This window comes from Corvus cornix, chromosome 2 (assembly GCF_000738735.6).
Source record: "Corvus cornix cornix isolate S_Up_H32 chromosome 2, ASM73873v5, whole genome shotgun sequence".
Classification (NCBI taxonomy): Eukaryota; Metazoa; Chordata; class Aves; order Passeriformes; family Corvidae; genus Corvus; species Corvus cornix.
Genome location: NC_046333.1, coordinates 71,061,952 through 71,081,767, shown reverse-complemented (window position 1 = coordinate 71,081,767; position 19,816 = coordinate 71,061,952). Strand labels below are relative to the sequence as shown.

Below are 19,816 nucleotides of genomic sequence, written 5' to 3'. Positions count from 1 at the left end.
ACGTAACTTTACTAAAGCTATGCCTGTCTGGCACATCTTTTCCTGCACAGCCACGTCTATCTGGAGTGTGACGAAATACAATCTCCATCCACTACAACTGCATCACCAAATGTCCTCGGAGAGGATGCAAACCAGCAGGATGCAAATCCAGCTCAGAATGTTGTCATGAAGAGAGAAGCAGGCTTCAGCACAGCTGCGCCAAACTCACTATGTCCACAAAAAGAAATGCTTCACTGGGTTTGTATCCTGCTACAGTCTCTCTCACAGAGATATGAAAATGCAATTTCACTATAAAAATAAATACACTGGAGTGAATAATTTCTTGCACTGGGCACATGGCCATCTAATTTCATTGCTTTCAAAAAGCCACTGTACTAAGACCTAGGAAGCAGACAGTGTGTGGATTGCAGGACCCTGCTTCTCTTTCTCTTCTTTTCTTTCTAATTCACCTCAGCTTTCCTGGGAAGGGTTGCAATATGGTATCTGTGTCTCCCAGATGCCGAGCACCCTGTCTCAACAGGTAAGGACAGGGGCACGCTTGAACTGTGATGAAGGAAGAGCTAAATCATCAACATGCATCCTCAAAGTAGCACAGAGATCTGTATGGTTTTGGGAGGAGCAGCACGTTTACTAGTCTTTCCCTTTGATAGAACAGAATTACTCTGCACCTGCTTTTTACAGGAAAGGCATTCACAGGAAGACATTTTGCCAATACCTGGAGTTTTGTGCTTTACAAAGCTAGAAAAATCCAGTCCAAAGACTAACAAAGTGTATGAGCACTATTCTAATCAAATTTATTTACATTGTACTTCTGATACACAACACCAGCTACCAAATACATCACCGGATAATTCAAAGAAACCTAATGAGCAGTTTGAGATTCCAGGTAGTCCACTGAAATTGCTACTCCTACAAACCTCTTTCTTCTTGATTTTTGGCTACAGAAGGTAATGTGCCAGCAATCTATCTCAGAACAGGAGCTGATGAATTGGGGGAATTTACAAAAAAAAAAAAGCAGTACAATACAGTTCATAAACCAGTTTGCTTACCAAATGAACATGTTTAGCAGTTTCCTTTTATACAGCACTAAAGAACTGCAACTTACATTTCTTCTGTTTATGATTTTTGTGGCTTAGACCCTTTCTTCTTCAGCCTAGATGACTCCCAGTTCTCACTTTGAGAATATTCCAAGAATACTCAAGCTCTAGAGTCTAAACGCATGTATCCTGACACAAAAGACTAACTCCCACTTCCTAGGTGCACTACAACCAAACCACAATTCTGTTTTCAGATGAAGCTGATCTTCAAATGTACTGAAATAAGGCCAGCAATAAATTTGGGATTGGCTGGAAGAGGAATAGGAGTGGTCAGTCCTCTTTGTACTCATCTCCAAATGTTGACAGTTTTGTGGTTTTTTTCTTTTTTTTCTTTAGCAGTAAAGCTCAGCTGGTTTAAACAATTGCCTCAATGCTCACCAACACAGGAGAAAAGAGGAAGAGTTGATACAAGAAGCTGTTCCTTTTGGGCAGTTCAGTACCTTCAGTGCTTTGGCTTGTAGGTTTCTGCCTGCTCGGGGCTCCCAATGGAAAACACTCATGAGATCCACTGGAGGTCACAAAATGCTGCCAGGAACCAGATGCAGACAAGATGTACTAAAGAAGTAAAACAAACAACCCCCCAAACAAACTAACTGCTCTCTTACATTACTTTTCTTTTTTCTTGCCTGCAAATCTTGACACAATTGGAAAAGTGGCAAGAAAAGAAAATGTTCATGTGATCCTAGAGTAATTACTTAACCCACAATATCACAACAGGTTTTAAAAGTCCTGTCAAGGATTTTCCTCTCTTGAAAAGGAAGAGGAATTTCACACAAAGAAGCTCAGAATTTCTGTCATGTGTGGCATTACTGAAACACTCAAAACCAGTTTCATCCACCTAGACAACTGCATGCATCCTTCCACAGAATAAGCAAGCCTAGCTGCAATATAACAGGATCTGCACCTTACGCAGTATGATTTGATTTACAAAAGGGGGAAGCTGATACATCTCAAAAGTATGCAGCATATCACAGCCATGACTTCAGACCCTCTTAAAGCAGTCCCTGGCTTTTGCTCAGACACGTGTCACGAAGGAAATGGAGAAGAGAGGCTCCCGAACTGTGACGAAGGTCAGGACACTCAAAGAAGTGTATTGCACACTTCAGAGCTAGGAGTTGCCACCACCTCTAATACTAATTAATAGCAAAAAAAAAAAAAAAGCCAATAACCTGAAAGAAAATTAATTGGACATGGCTATTCAATATCCTAGACTAGTTTTAAATAAACAGCGACTGTGCTGTAAGTTAGAAAAGGATATGCAGGGGCAAGAAAGTGGAAAATTAAGCCTATGTTTATGTACCACCAGAATACAAAGTGGAGTAACTTGCAAAGTTGCTGCAAGTTGCTAAATGCATCTTTTTAATACAAGTAAATTTACATAAATCACTGATTTTCACTAGCCTATTTTTGGTAAGTCAAAAGCATCCATGTATTTTGGGTTTTTCCTCCATACATACATGTGTGAATGCACATTCAAAACTTTTTCTTCAACCTTTTACTTTTCTCATTTTGCCACCAAGAAAAACATAGAACAAAGAGGGTGAGAGAAGGAAGCAGTGAAGAGGGATCTTTTTGTATTTTGCTTTTAAATTTAAAAAATAGGTCTAATACATTTCTTTTCATGAAAGTTTTCTGGTTTGGGAAAAAGCATTTTCCATTTGATTAATTCAGTCAACTAAGCATGTGACAAATACCAGGAACAAATAGTTTTGGACCAAAGAGCCTGGCCTTTTGATTTCAGCTTTTTTTTTAAATGGGTATTTCTATACAAAGAAAGCCAATCGTCAGCTCTAAACAGACTTCAGAAGATATGAAAATCAGATCCCCTGCACTGCGCTCCTGATCCACAGAATAGAGGAGCATCTAAGCCTCTGTGGGCCACATGCCATGGCTGCCTTTGTTCCCATTTGAGAGCACAGGACACAATTAGCATTTTCCAGCTTCTCCTCCCCACTGCCACTGTGGAATAATTAAGAGCTCGAATGAAGGTTTGAGCAGCAGGCCTCATAAATTACACACACACAGCTATCCTTCTGTTTGATCCCAATCTTCCACAGGTCTCTAATGAGAGCCATGAACACCGTCTACTAATCATCTCGTCAGTAATGCAAATAACCATCTTGACCTCTCATCAAGTGTCTCTCCAGCTTAAACACTGTACCCTCAGACTGCACAGCCCTGGGTGCCAAAGCTGCCATGTCCCACTGAAAGAACCTCGGCATGACAACGCTCCGTACCTCACACGGCCAGCTGAGCACAGCCACGCATCGGGAGCCAAAGCAATCCCTCAGCTACCATAAGGGCTCTCATCCATCCCTGGCTCTGCACCCACCGAAGAGCCAGGTACTGCAGAGGCAGGGATCTCGGATCTCACCGAGGAGGCGCTGTTCAGCTACAGCAACACATCTTCAGTCCCCCTAAAACAAAACATTGAATAAGCAACACAGCACCGGCCTGGCAACTAAAATATGGAAACATGACCTTGTTTAGTCCCCCCCAGCGCCATCACACCACGCTCTGGGGATGCCACAGCAGTGCCGTTATCCTGGACGGACCTCAGGCTCATCCTATGCCCCCAGGCCCATCTCCATCCCCATCTCCTGCTGCTGAATGGACCCTGATCCTAGTGCATCATTTGCCATGCCTGAGACTGTGGATGGAGCCTGTTAGAGCACTTTGAAATCAAAATGATAAGAAAGGCATTCTTCTGTGAAACATCATTACCACCCTGCCAGCGAAGTGTGAATTGCAAGAGCTTCCAAAATAAAAATAAACGTATTTGTATTAGTCCCTTACCCTTGGCATCAGGCCCATACTGCCAGTTCTCATAATGTTTACATGGAAACTGCCATACAGAACAGTGCAGCAAACAAAAGGAAATTCTGTAAGAATCAGATCAAAACATACCAAACAGGGCTTGGTACCACAAAAGCAAAGACAAGCTTCACCTGGACAAGCAACCTGTAGCTGTAGTTACTGACGTTAACAGATCTACCATGGCAAAAGGAACAAAACAGGCTCCCAAGCATCTGCAAAATAGCATATTTCAGGTTTTCTTTTAAATAAATAAATTTGGAAAGTATTGCTAAGAGAAAAAAAAAAAAGTTTAAAGAATTTAAGTATTTAAATATTCCAAACAGTGCCAGCACTTCAGCACCTCTGGTCTTGCTGTGGCACAGCTCAGCCCCCACCAGCAGTTCCCTACCTCACTGGAAGGAAAATTGCTGGGCTTCCACTGCCACTCTCAGCAAATTTCTACTTTCTAAGCAGCAAGCGTCTGTACAACAGAAACCCTCCTATCAGCATTACCAGCTGTGCCCACAGCACAAAAAGCGTGAGCACATACACTGCAAAATCTCAGTGTTTGTGTGTGTGTAAACAGTGCACTTCTGGAAAGGCAGAGAGAATATTTTCAGAGTAAACACTGCAAAGATTTTGTGTCCTTTAGGATGTCAGAAAGCCACTGTGATCCACTGCTCATCTTCCCCACTTACCGCCTGCTCAGCTAAGGCGCCTCTGGAACTCACAGGGATCACGACCACATCTCACAAGCCTGTTTTCCTGCCTGCGAGAATGGGAGGAACTTTTCCTCTTACAGCAGTCCAGCTCCTTGGTGTGCTACCCTCCCTAATGCTAGCTTACAGATATTAAAATACCAACCAGCTCCAGAGCAGGAAATGAAGAAGAACCAATTTCTAAACCTCACAACTGGGACTGCAGCTGCTGTCCCAGGAAGGTAAGTAGGGAGAAATGGGGGAGCTCCTCACAGCCCAGCTGGATCCCAGAAATCCTTCCAAAGGTATGCGAGAGATGGAGGAAACACACATGTTAAAGCATTGAGGCAGAAGACCATCTCTGCCCCAAATTATTAATTTTCAGAAACAGAGCAGCCCTCCAAGACCCCAAGGATACCTTCCCTTATGCAACTTCACCTGCAGCTGATGGAAAAGAAGGCTTGTTTGATGAAGATGCCAGGACTTTGAGACTGGGACTTTAATTTAAAGAGCTCACTCCTGAAAGGTGTCCCATTCTTGGATTTTGACTTGGGAGAAAGCAGGAGGCGGCAAGCAACAAGGCTGATGCTTTCTTCTCTTAACCACCTACGCAAGTACTTTTTCAAAACATGCAGAATTATGGCAAGTTATGTTTGAATTAAGGAGCCTGTGGGGAGAAGTTCTCAGTCACAGAGGAAAGAAAAGCTACGAAAAATACTACAAAGAAAATTGGTTTATTTAAAGCCTGAAGAAAAACAAAACTTAGAAGAGAGTGTTTTGGTCCAATCCTGGGTGAAGCATACTCAAGGAAAATGCCTGTCCGGAAGAAAACCTCATGCAGCACACAACTGCTACTTGCAGACTGAGCAGGAGGGCTTCATCAGCTGAAAAAGGATCTCCCTCAGGTTAAAGGCCAGCAGACGTCAGTGCCCAAAGGCTGACATGCAGCATGGAGGACCCACACTGCTGGTCACCACAAGCCAGACAGCTCCATCATCCTCACTCCTTTCCATGGGGATGAAGGGCACACAGAGGAAAGTACAAGTCCAGAACCAAGGAATCCCTTAAAGGTTTGAGTACCTTGACACCACAGGTGCTTGCAAGAGCCTCTTTTTCCTCTAGCTGCATTAGGACAGTCTTTCAGATCTGATTTACTGTCTAGACACAGCATACTATCACACAGGACAAGTGAAGAAGACTGAGAGCAGCAGAGTGTGGAAAACAGACTGGCCCAATCTTTTTCTTTCTTTAAAAACAGTGCAGTGTGCAACCCACATCAACATCCTCAAAAAAATGCTTGATCTGTCCTGCACCTCAGAAGCTGGCTGCTGAAAACAATCCAGAATACAATTAAAACATGGATTCTGATAACTTTCACTTCCCTCTGCAATTCTGTAATCATCTCATCCATCAATTTTGAAAGAACATTAATAGTGGCATCAGCTGGCTCTCCACCTCCTCTGCTGAGCCAGCTTTTTCCAAGCCCTGTCCCCTGCCTCTCAGCATCTGACCACAGACGCTGTGAGGAAGAGGAGAGGAGGGAGGCAAACCAGGGGTGGAGAGAGGCCAGCAGGGCACACCTAACGTGGGGGTCACCCCACAGAGGAGTCGCTTCTTTCCCAGGGGAGCTATGGCAACTTACAGTGCCTGAAGGTCTGCCTAAACATGCTTTACTCCAAAAGAAAGCCACACACACAAAATAGAGGGAACAAGGTTCTATCAGGGATTAAGTGAAGTCTATCCAAGCTCAGACCAAATCCAAGGCTCACCACCACCTTCCAGGCTGGAGATGCCTAGGCCAGTGGTGTGCAGTGGTTTTTGTTGTTTATCCCACGCCCCCCCCTTCCCCCACCTCTTAAAGATGTGTAGATGTCTCCATTGATACAAACCACTTCTCACAGCAACCTTCCACAGGCTAGACAAAGTCCCTGGATCCCCAAGAACTTCCAGATAAGAGATGAAGACCAGTCCCATGTTCCTTTTAATTGTCTTTCCTTCTCAAATACATGAAGTTCAGCAATCAAATACTGACTCTTGGACTTACACACCGTGGCAACGCAAGGAGAAAAATCAGTTGGTGCTTGTTTTTAGCATCTGGCTTATTAATTATTTTGTAAAGGTGTACAATCCTTTGAGTCATCTGAAACTTTTTAAGACACACTTGACATTATTTTATTAATCGAGTTTGACATGGTTTATTACAGTGATCATGGCCATGATTTACATCACAAATTCCCAAGAACACAAGTCTGACTTTTAAATTATTATCATCCCAACCATTTCACTGCAGGTCAGCCTGGTCTGTTCCAAGACCTGATTTTGTTGGCAAGCATATTTTCCTTGCTGGTACATCCCCTTTTCTTCATCTAGTTAGATGAGGCAAAAAAATCCTAAAGTACATAAAGAAAGCCTATTGTTATGCTCATTTGAACACAATCAGAAATTGCCTGCTTCATCCTCTCTTGCTGCTGTGTGAGGTTGGTATTAACCACCCCCCATCCCCTGAGTAAAGATGCAGGAAGAGACCCACTGTAAATTGGTCAGAAGACTTGCAGACATCTAATGACTTGCTGGAACTACAGACATCACTCTTCTGGAAAGTGGCCAAGTTCACCGACTTGCATTTCAGCTGGAAACTCAGTCTCCAGAACCTGCACACTCTTTCTTGTACTATCATGTTGCTATTAATTTCCAGAAAATAATAAAAGCATGAGCAAGCAGAGTTCCTCACTATGAACTGATGCAATTTCAGTGTAATATTCAACCCCATAGAAGGTAGGTGGGATCAAGCAAGACTGCTGCCAACAAAACACTGAGGAACAGGGCAGAACACAACATATTCTTTAGATACAAGCTATGAACAGAGCTGGCCTAAAGCAGCCATTTCCCCATTGCTTGATCTCAGACGATCCCACAGTAATGGCTCTGGTCTAAATGTAAGGAAGATGAATCCTCTAAAATGCTTCAAAGGTATTTTCCTGGCTGGCCTTCATCTATAGTTTGAACAAGCAAAAAATTACAGACCTACACTGGAATCAAGATTGTACATAACCCTACCAGGCTATCTGGGACGTCTGGAAAATGTTACGTGCCACCAGAAACAACAGGCTAAAGTGATGTTACCCAAAAACATGGAGAGAAGCAGATGGTATTTGTTAGGGAAGCACAGAAACAGAGGGAAAGGAGGGAGGACTGCAGAGGGCGAGTTTAAGGGGATGACTAGGCTGCCACATAGTGAATAGCAGAACACACACAGCCAAGTCAAAGAGGACTTGGGAAGTACCACAACTTTGCCTACCCCATCCTTACCTGGGATCTGAGGGTATCTCAGTTCTGGGCTGCAAAGCCCCCCAGTACAGCACCAGATGACCTGCTGAGCATGTCATCCCACTCTAGCCACTGACCACCATCCATAGCCAGACCAGTGCTTCCCCAGCAGGCCCTTATCTCATGGGTTAGAAATAAATGCTACATCCCAAGGGTATGTGCTCTCTGGATGACTCAGGCCACTGCAGATTCATGTGACAACGCCTAATTTTTATTTCTCTCCTGCTTTTCCCTTTGTAAAGTTATAAAATTACATTTAAACCTATGTTATTTTTTTAATACAAAGACTGCAAACTTGATCACTTCAAAATTAGGAAGTATCATAATGAAGACCAACCTCTGTATATATCTGCACTGTCTCTGTCTCCAATTCAATGACCACAAATCATTTGAGCCCTGCTTTCAAAAAAAACACAGTAAGGTTGTGTGATAAAAGCAACAGCTGTCCCTCAAACCCTGCCTCACTCAATGAGGGTCAGAAACATTTGTGAACAAAGCAATGCAGGAAGAAAGAGAGACAATCACCTTGCTTGAGGAAGTTGGGCATACCACCTGCAGGCAGGAACTACCTCCTTCTTGGCTCCACACTCAACCTTTTAAGATGCTCACCAAGTCTCTGAAACTAGTTTTCTCTTCAGGTGACCCCTAATGGGGTGGTTCCACCCTCAAGTCAAGGCATTTAGGGCTAATCTACAGACACCAGCAGCTGAGGTCAGCTGTCCTTGTGCTTCCAGCAGATGAACTGCTACATCATGCCAGGTACTCTAGGATGAGTAGGAAATAAAATCACACCCAAGTATCTCTTTGACACAGCCAAAATTGAAGGTGTTTAAATCACCTGAGATTGATTTGCTCTTTGACTTCATTCCTCAGCTATGAAAACAAAGACAGTACCTGTACCTGAGATGCTGCAAGAATAACTTCCCCACCTGAGAAAAACCTCCCCAGGAAGGAATTAGCAACTGTTCAGCCAGCTCAAGGTCTGGGTAGGGTGAAAAATAAATAGACTTAAGAGACACATGCAGAAAGTAAATGTGGGAAGAAAAAATGAATTATGCAGCAATTACCTATCCAGTGAAAAAGGGACTCTGTGAAAGGGAAAAAATGATGCAATTACAGAATTAAAGATTGTATCATAATGCAGATGCGAAGGGGAGTTCTGCAACATTAGTCCTGGAACTTCATTGCTTTTGGACACCTGATTTTGTAATGCCACTGTTCTTCTGATGTCATTATTTTGTAAGCATTTTAAATGCAACACAATTATGTGATCATATGTTTATATATTTTCATCATTAATAACACGTGGAACAACCGGCAGCCTGTGCTCCCAACATGATGGATGCCTCCAGCAGATGGCTGTGAACAACTCCCTTTCTTCCACCTTTATCTGAGGTAAAGAGCAGGGAGAGTAAAGGGAGAGTCTTTATACTTCAATTCCATGCACAAACATTTGGGGATTTTGGGGTTGTTTCAGAGGAGGAAACCAAGACCATTATCAATCAACTACTCTGAAACTGATTGTCACAAATCAGATTTTATGAACAGAGGTGCTGAGCAGCTGATGTGCTTTCCACAAGGTCAGAAGGAAAGCTCCCAATGCCTGTATCCCAAATGACCCCACTAAGAGCCTTCTGCCCTAGACACTGAATCCCTCCCACCTCCACATTAAAACTTGTTTAAGTGTAATTATTGCTCCTAACTGCAGGTCAGGGATGAAGCCCATCATGTCCAGGCTGTGTTTGCTGGTAGATGCAGTCAAGGAGCAACTTCAGGGAGAGTGTCATATAAAATACAACTGGAAAGCAAACATTACAGTTGTATGTATTCGTCCGGCATGGTAATTGTTATATTGGGTCTTTTAAGTAAATTACCCTGCACACCTCCAACTTCAGGCCAATTGCCAACACCTTTCTCAGCGTCTGGGTCAGGCTGCTTTGTGAGGGAAAGCAGCTGCAATAGCAACAACCTAACTTGTTTTATTTGCAGATGGTATTAGCTGGCAAGAGGCAGTGCTGTCTGACAGCATGCTCCCTACACATGCTTCATGCTTTTTAAAGAAGTCTTACTTGCCTTTGTGTGTCCTCAGCTGCAAACACACACCATTTCTTTCTTTAAGTAGTATTTTCACCTTGTCTGTGGGGTGCTGGCAGCTACTACCACAAGCTTTACATGATCTTGTACCTAACAAAGCAAGTTTCACTTCTATCTTTCCCCATCCTCAGAGAACAGAGCTTGCAAAACCTGGAGCTGTCAAGTCCCTGAGGTGCAGTCAGAGCCTGCAGTGTCCCAGGCACTCGGGTCATACCAGCTCTTCTCAGTGCACATCTTTTGGAAGAGCTCCACCATGGAAAATCCGCTGTGGTGATGGAAATATTGCAGTCCTTCCCTCTTGGCATGCAACCTGCTCAGTTCAGTTTAAAAGCTAAGAGAGAAAGCACTGCACCATCCCTAAACATATACAGGTAGCACAAGACAGTTAAGGAGAACAGGCAAAGAAGATACCACAGCAATGTTTTACCCCACATCTGCCTGCTTCAGGATTTCTGACACAGAAGCTTGGGTGACTGGCACCTTCAGAGGAGGGCCCTGCAATGCCTTGTCCAAGCCCAAGTCCATTCTTACCTACCAGAGTTCTTTACCATGCCAAGCTACCGGTGGCCAGAGATGGTGCTCATGGAGGGGAAAGGAAGGGAAGCAAGAGATGTTCTGCTTCACTGAGTGGCATATTCCTAATAGTGTAGAGAATTACAGCTGGATGCCAGAGATGCCCAGGCAGAGATTTTGTGTGCCGAAAGGGAATAGCATTTTGCATCACTGGCATGACTTGGGGCTCCACATCCTCGGTAAACCACGACAGGGAGCCAGCTCTACAGTTCCTCCCTTCACCTCACCTTGACAGGTGTGTCTGGTTTTACCTACATCTATATGGGTGTTTGAGATTTACCTTGGCCCTCTAAGGCGTCACACAGTATTTTGACATTAGAGCCTGACACTGGTGATCTCAGCACGGCCATGCTCTGTGACCCAGGACAGCAGGTATACACTGCCTGACAACCAGCAGCAACAAAGAGGGCATCAAAATGTGCATTGGGTGAGGAATTGCATGTGCATCCCATAAATGCTCGGCACCTCTGACGCTCCTATTTCTACTGTCACTGCTTGTCTTTTCCTTCAGTCTAAGTCTGGAAGAAATGTGCTCACCATATCAGCACAGCTATACTGTCTAGGATGGACACAGCCTGGGTGAGGGTAAGTTGCTTTTCTTAGTACACCAGTGTCCAGATTTTGGAGGCAGACCCTTCAAGACACCCATGCCAGATCAGCTGCATCTATACTGGGATGCTTAGCAACACACAAGCATGTCCCTGACATCTCACAGCACCACCTCAGCCCAAGTGCACACCTACCTGAAGTAATTCTGGGGAGAGGGAGAGATGTGAGGGAATCCAAGACTGGATTCACTCACAGAAGCTACTCTGGGAGAAATATACAGCACTGAATGTTATCAGTGTCAAATTATTACTGAATTCAACAGGATGGCACCAGTGAACACCCAGATTATCATACTGCCATTGCACATGTGCAAGTTTGCCCATGCACACACACCTCTGCCTAAGTCCTGCCCAGGGGGCACATTCCCCTCAGCTCCAATGCTCACCTTAGTTCAGCCCAAGGTGTCCTGGAGGTCAAAGAAAGCTATGGCTGTCAGCCCACAAGCCTTCCTAAATCTCAAGTGGCTTTATCTTGACAAACCAAAGGGTAGTCATGCCACAAAGAAGAGTAACAAAGAGGACACATCTGTGGAACATCTGTGTCCTCTGCCCTCCTGCCCCCACAGCTCCCTTCAATGCGACCTCACACCCACCCCTGCCCTGGATCCCACACATACCCTGCACATTGGCCAGGGCTACAGAGGCGCTGCGTGTTTGACCACCACACATGCAATGCCTGGCTGGCCAGCTGCCACCAGGCAGAACAGAGAGTAGCTGTAAGCAGTCTAGTTTTCATCAGAGAGCATTGCTTCAAACATTTCCCAGCCACCCACTACTCTTAACAAACACAAGTGGGAAATTAGCGATCTTCCAGACTGCCAACCATTGGTGCAATCTGGTTGAAACTGGCCAAAGAGAAGACAAACAGCACTCATTTCCTGGGGAAACTAAGTTAAAATGAAGTAAAATAAAACCAGATGAAAACTATGATGTTTGATTAGTGGTGTTTCCATGTTCTGCTACATCTCAGGAAACAAAGCCTTGCCCAATCCAGCCTGTGAGCTGCATAGCACACAGTGCAGTTCAGCTCTGTAACTACCCAGATGTTATACATCTGGAGCAGGTAGGGGCAAATTTCAAACTTATTTACATCTGGGGGTTGCTCTGAAGGGGTAATTTCTGCAGCAGAAAAACAGACAGAGCAAGGGGATTTGCATCTGAAAGGGGTGAAATGCTTTGTCAGGGCTAAAGGACTGTTACTCAGATCTCAGTGTGAAAGCAGCTGAGGCTCATCTCTCCTTCTCCTGGAAATGAACTCATCCCAGAGACTTTAGCATCCTTCTCCTTGCCACCCCCAGCGCCCCTTAACCCATGCTGTTGGTGCTTGGCCACCATCGGTGCCTTTGAGGCAGGGGGCAGCTCTGCTGCAGTCACACCAGCAAATGTTGAGCCCTGGACAGTCCCGGACACAGGGAGAGGCTGCACTGATGAGGGCTGGGAGGTTTTCCTCCAGCCCGGCTCGGTGTGACAGATCATGCTACAGAGCTACAGCAGTTCCAAGGGCTCCTCTGCTCCCCTCGCAGGGCACAGCACAGCAGGAGGAGACAACAGCGACAAAGCAAGAAGGCAACTCCAGACAGACTCAGAAACAGCTGTGGAATTTCTCTGAAGAGCTGCTTTCTGCGAAGGGGAGGAAAGCCCAGCCTCCCATCTGACTTCCAGCCCACCCACCCACCCACCGGACAGAGGCAAAGAATAAGAACAGGAGAAAATTTAAGGCATGGCAAGATCCCAGGCTCTGGAAATTAGTTTCCCACATTTGCACAAAAAGAGCACTCACACCCAAAATCTACTGCTTTGAACTCGGATTGCACACCATTTACTCAGCTGAGTAACTACACTCAAGTCAGTGACATTACTTGCCTGAATATCTTCTACTTGATGTATGGAAGGGGGCTGCAGAACTGGCTGACAAATAAATACAGGTATACAAAAGGCAGTGTAAGAACACTCTTCTTAGAAAGGCTGGATCCCTATGCCAGGTCCCAAAGTCAACAGCCATGTGACCAGAACCACAAACCACCAAGTCTTCGGTAGAGTCATATCAACTGATCAGGGCATCATCTAGATCCATTCATACCTCTAGATTTGTATCCTCCAGGCCCCATCAACTGACTGGGGTCACAGTCTGAAGAATACTTCACTGAGTTAGAAAACTAAATTCTGCTTGAAAGGATGACTTGAGCATTTAGGAGTAAAAGCTTCATTAGCTTCCAGCAAGACTTCAAGCCCCAAGCACAAACTAATGCTCCATAAAACTCCAGCAGAGAAGCACCACTGCTCCTACTCTGCCAGTACTGGTCCCGGGTATGGTCAGCTGTTCTGGATGGAACCCAAACACGGTATGGCATGTGTTCTCAGCCCTATGCAAGGAAAAACGATGTGCCGTTCACACCCTGGAAAGCTTATGAGAGGCAGCCCTGAGCTTAAAATCTTTATGTGCAAGCTTGCTTCCAAGTACCCCTCTAATTTCACTGCAGCAACTCACATGACTGAAGTTAAAACTGTGCTGAAGCCTCCATCGGACTGCAGCTGATGGAGTTCCTGATCTAGTTCATCGAGGGTCAAGGTGAGAACCCCAAACTGGAGCCAGGAACAAGTATGACAAAAACATATCCACGGATTTTGGCAAAACTGAAGGATCAAGTGAGTCCCTTGGGGAAGGGTGACCAACACCCAGAAGCATCTACCTGCTCATTCCCTGGGCACTGTGCTAAGCCACAGCAGATCTTTGGATGAGAGGCTCATTCTGAGTTCTTGCAGTTGCATGTATAATATAAACACACTATATTAAGGCCAAAATAATATTTATTGTCTTCCTGGCATTTCTAATCTGAGTATCTCACAGCACTGTCCAGTACTCCCAAGAAGACTTCACAACACGCATATAAAACTTCCATCAGGTGTGGTCCAACCAACTTTCTTCCCCCCCCCAGAAAAGCAGCAAAAAAACAGGTATCGTTTTCATTTGTTTTCACATACCTGGCCAGCTGTCCAAACCCTCTGAGAGGCCTCACACCTTTGAGCCAGAGGCTTGGGCTTTTTAACTGTACTGCCAGCTTGTGCATAGCGGGAATTCTCCACAGAACCCCGTCCCGACAGCCATGGGCACACCAGTGCCACGGCCAGCAACAGCACAAGGCTATCCCAGCTTTGCACTTCTCAGCCAGGACTACTTTTACGTTTCCCCTTTCATGAAGCTCGTAAGAATCTAAAATCCAGTCGCACGCTGTTACATAGCCAAGAACAGAGTTTTCAGCAGAAGGGTTTTTCCCACAATTGTTACTCTTGTCATCCCATAGGCTCTACAGACTCGCTGGGCATTTCAAAAAGGCCTGTGGTACAGAACGGCTGAGAACAGGACCTTCATACTCATCCTAAGCTGAAAGACTACAAATAATTTCCAACAGCCTAAATCAGCCAAAAAATCTAAGTAAATCTGTATCAAAAGCTCTCTAAAACGTACTAGGTGAAAACAAAAATAAAAAGCAAGCAAAAACAAACCACGGGCCGTATCGATGAGAAGCAGGAAGAGTTTCAGTGAGCAAACAAGCGCAGAGAAATTACTATGTTTACAGTTCAATTAATGGGACCTTATCAAAAGCCTGTTTGCTTTTTTGCTTTTTTTTTTTTTTTTTGCCTTTTTTTTTAAGACACCTATTACACAAACACCCACTCTTAATGCCTCCCCGGCTGGCACCCTGGTGCACATATCCTAAGTGTATCCACATTTCAGGAGAGGCAGAGCTGCTCCCGGAGAAGTCCCTCCACCGGACGGCGTGTCGGAACAAAGCGCTTGGGTGACGGATATCGGCAGGGTCCGTAAATCACATTTTTGGCAGCTCGACCTCAGCTGGGAGACGGCATCTAATGCCGTAAGAAACTCTGAGTGCTGCCGAGCGGGGATCCTACCTGGGCAGGGGGCTTCACGCCTCTCCTCCAGGCTGGTTAAATAAAATAATTAAAGCCTTTTTCTAAAACCCCGGTGAGATGTCTGGCACTTAATGACAGCACCCGAGTTACAGCGTATCTTCTCCGCTAACTGCCGGCATAAGAAAGGGAAGGGAAATCAACCCAAAAAAAAAAAAAAAAACCAACGCAAAACCACCACCGAACCTCCCGCTGGAACAAAGAACCCCACCAAACCCCATCTCTAAGTTATCTGAATTTACTTGCTCGCAAAGCACTCGGATAAGCCTCCTCCGCTCCGAACAGCACTGGTGCGATGCAGGCGCGACCCCGCCGGGTTTCGAAGTAACCTCGGCGCCCTCTCGGGACGCGGCGGCGGCCGCGGGCGCTGCTCGGCCGCTCACCTGCACCGCGCATCGCGCCGCGGCACCGCCCGGGGGGGCTCCGCTCTGCCGCGGCCACCCGAGCGCGCCGGGGCCGGCCGGGGCAGGCGCTTACGAAACCCGCGTCTGCCCCTCGCCCGGGCGGGAGGGAAGGAGGGAGGCGTGGCGGGGGGCATCCGCGCCCGCAGCGGCCCCGCTCCCCGCCGGGAAGAGGAGGAGGGAGAGGCGCCCCCGCCGCTGGATCCACCGCGCGCGAGCATCGCCCGCCGCCCCGGGGGGAGGCCGACAGGGGAGCCCCGCCGGCGGGCAGCGGGCGCCCACTGACCTTGCCGCCATCCACCACCACCACCGCCGCCGCCGCCGCCGCCGCCGCCGCCGAGCCTGCCCGCGGGATGGCAGCCCCGCGCCCGCCGCCGCAGCCGGCGCCTTCGCCCCGGCAGCCGGCGCCGCCCCCCGTCCCCCCCGCCCCGCCGGGGTGCGGGGCCGAGCGAGGCGTGGCCGAGGCGCCGGGGAGCGCCGGAGCCGCCCCGGACCCCGGTGTGCCCCACCCCGCCCCAGCCGGAGCCGGTGCTGGCCGCTGCTCCGTCGCGGGCGAGGCTGCCCGGGGGGCCGGAGCAGGGCGGCCTCGCAGCAGCGGTAGCGGCGGACACCCCGTGCCCTGCACGGTGCACCCGGCCCCGCCAGCGGGGAGAGGGACGATACAGCGGCCGAGGGCTTCCTCAGTACCGGGAAAGGGCTCTGCAGCTTTAAGCTGCAGCTCGTTGTGCCACCTGGCCCAGGGTGAGGGACAGCTGCACCTGAGCGCATTCCCGGCGGGACAGAGTGGCGCCTGCCCCGCGCACCCACCGGAGCTGCTCCCGCGGGGAACGCCGGGCTCCCGGACACCCCGCGCAAGGCAGGTTCTCTGCCTCAAGTGCCTTGAGGACCACCAATCTCAGATGGAGGCTCAGAGCTGTATTAGGAGTGCACATTAAAGTAAAATGTACGTGTGGCGTGTGGTCTTACCACACCAGACCCAGGGCCGGGCGAGGGAATAAGGCCTCGTTTTTATCCATTGCACCAAGGCCTATGCTGGCAACAGAGCACAGGACGACAGACTCGTTTCTGCTCTCTCTGCAGAGAAAACAATCTTATTTCCATCAGCAGTAAAAGAAAAAATGCATATGTACCTCCTAGCGTCTCACATGGGATCACTAATGCCAAGCGGCAAGAGCTACAAATGGCAACAGTAGGCAGGAGTCTTTCACTCCTCATTTGCCTCATCTTTTTGCAGATCCAGTGGTTTTTGGGGGCAAACAGTTGCAAGTGGTGTGAAAACAGACCTGTAGGTTATCCAGGTGCCAGGTTTGGTTAGAACACCCTTCTCCTCCTTGTATCCTATAGCTCCACACTGAAAGTGTAGCCTGTGAAGGAGTAAGCCTTCTATAATCAGCTAAATAAATCATTTTCACAAAATAAAATTCCTTTCCCCCCTCTTCGCTGCACTGGGGCTATTTGCAGCGCAAGGTCTCCAGCAAGCCAGGCTTACCACTAGGGAGAGTCTATAATGCATTCACTAGTACAACTCCAGGTTCTGCCATAAATATTTAAAACTCAATTACCATTCTCACAATGAACGTTTGAAGCAGATTTTTGCATCCCACGGTGTTTCTTGATTCAAAACTTCGTAATGAAATAATTGGGATAACACAGGAGAAGTCAAATAGGTCAAATTTCAGCCATCAGTTTGAGTCTGGTTCCCCCTTCATGTCGGTCTCTGAAGTATTAGTCACTACCATCCCTGACCTCTCACAATGTATTTTACACCACAGGCATCATTTTAGCACATGCAGCTGACTTTCGCTTCTCTGTTGATCAGCTGGAACAACTGTGTGAAATATTTTGCTGCTCTCCCCTTCCCCCCCCACCCCGTCCGTCAGTGCCCAGCTGAGTAATCTGAAGAGCAAACATCCGAATTGCTTCTTCTGAGGTGTCCCTTAAAGGGACAGGAGCCTCCTGCCATCCTTCCCTCTGCTCTTGGGGATGGGCCGTGGCCCATGGCACCTGCTGTGACCCGCACCTTCCCACCCTGGCCACTCAAGGTTCTACAGATTTTGTTCAGAAAAAGCCTTTGAGATGCTGGAGAGGGGGGCTGTACAGTTGTTTTTACAATTTAAGAAGATGACTATACCAAATTCAGGCATTTGTGTAACATCCTGTTTTTGAAGAGACGTACCAAGTTTGGGAGGCACAGTTCCTTACATGCCTCTGTGCACCAAGTCCATACCCTTCCCTGGGTCATTTTCCCCTTTCTTCCTCAGAAAACAAGTGGCAGCTGGTACCTACAGGCAGTGCTGTGGTACCAGATCGCCGTGGTCTCAGGGGAGGAAAATTCATTACAAAATGGAATCAGATGTCTCTCCAACTCTGCACTGGTCAGCACTGCTGCAAATGATGTCCACCAGTAAGGCAGCGGGGCTACACAGATGCAGGAAAAGATCCCATGCTCGCTGAGATGGATCTCGCAGTGTTGAAGAGCATTTACGCAATGCCTCGATACTGCTGTTGTTGCTGCTGTGATTGTGTCATTACAGCAGAGTTTAGCCAGCTCAGCTGAGACCAGGACACCCCAGACACCCGGGTTAACCAGACAGCAAAGAATCACGTGTTTCAGATCCCGCATGCAAATACAAGGTCCTGGTCTGGAGGGGCTACCGCAGATTTTAGCATCTGACTCCCTCTGCTGAATGGATTACACGCACAGCTCCTGGCAGAAGTGCTACCAGAGAGATGCAGCAGATGAGGGAAACTGGAAAAGGTAATTACTCCCAGGAGGATCTGTGGATTGCTGCCATCGTCCCCTAGGCTGCACCTGTTATGACAAGAGTCTGTAAGTCTCTGGGGAGGAAACCTTGAAAAGTTCCCAGCAACAGGCTTGGGGGAAAAAAAGAAGGATAAATAAATTTCATCTTCAGATTGCTTCACATGGTTTATTTCGATAAAACTTTTCACTAGGAGATGGATTTGTAAAAGGCAGCAAGTTCTTTAGTACTGCCCTTTTCAGTTCCTACCTGAATGAAAAGGATCAAAAGGGTTCATCCAGTGCCAGAGGCGTGGAAAGATGGAGGAAAGGATGGCCCTGCGCTCTGCCTGCAAAGGCAGCTGTGCTCTTCTGCCCTTTGCTATTCTCTATTCTCTCACCAGTCTGGTTCGATATGGGGACCTTTTTTCCCCCATCTGAATTTTTCTAACTATTTTTATAAGTGCATCATATGTAACAGTCAATGAGAGCAAATTGCTATCAGACACACTCACTCAAGCATGCTCAGTACTGGGGAGCTGGGAACACCCATCATTCAAAGGAATAATAGGAGCAATCCCTACAAATGCTGGGGCAGCACTGGGATACCATAACAAAGGTAACTAACTCATGGTTTCTCCATTATGATCACCTAAGAGACCTCTAATACACAATATGTATGTAAGACCCAGTATCAAACTTTCAGTTCCAGGAACAAGTCACCAAATAATCATAGAACCGAACGGTTTTATGGGAGCTTGTGAGCATTTTAAAAATAATCAGCACATGGGGGATCCATTCCTTTTCATTTCAGAGTCAACACTGGAGGCTTAAATCATATTTTGAATGTTTATTCTGTTATTAAGAAGCCTAGAAATTCTTTTTAGCCCAGTTTCCTAGAGAAACAAAGTTTCTATCATCTCACTGTCTGTGGATCTATCTACCTGTTTTCTTTCAGCTGCTTTTGAAACAGTTGGCCAAGCTGTCAGAGGAGGAGAAATCAGAGACAGTAATGTCCCTAATTTTTGTTGTTGTTGTTTATTAAATCATTAAAGAAATTTCTTTGAGGGAATGGGGGCAAGAAGCGTCTTTGAACCCTCCCCAAGCAAGAGGCAGGGAGAGTTCAGCGCTTTTCTCTTCAGTCCAGCAGCCAGCAAGCACACCTGCATGAGACAGCAGTATACATACATATTAGAGCATCTAACTAAACTTTGTAATATCCCCTGCTCACATAACATCTTTCAGTGGGAAAAAATGAAGACTTCTATGGTCTCAGAGCTCTGGGACTAAGGAGGAAAAATTACATTGGCCATTGAAACCACTACTGAATCGGCCTGTCAAATCTCACGCCTTGCACAAAAGCTTCGCAGAAGGCTGTTGCCTGAAACTGTGAGACAAAAGTACAGCCCATAGTGATTAAAAAAGCATCTGTTGGTGGAAACAGCTTCAAGCCCTGCTGATCACAGGTAATTGTCACTTCTCATATTGATACCCTGTGATAAAATTACGATGAACATTTTGGCTCATTGAAATCTGACAGGCTCATACACAT

General features: G+C 46.8%; 1 protein-coding gene across 1 annotated transcript in view; it reads right to left on the bottom strand.

The window, feature by feature from the left end:
* RNF152 (ring finger protein 152) overlaps nt 1-15,519 on the bottom strand; it is a 42,221-nt gene extending 26,702 nt beyond the window's left edge. The window contains exon 1 of the mRNA XM_010400160.4: nt 15,366-15,519. The gene's annotated coding sequence lies outside the window, so the exon portion shown is untranslated. The remainder of the gene's footprint in view (nt 1-15,365) is intronic.
* Between the last annotated feature and the right edge of the window lie 4,297 nt (nt 15,520-19,816).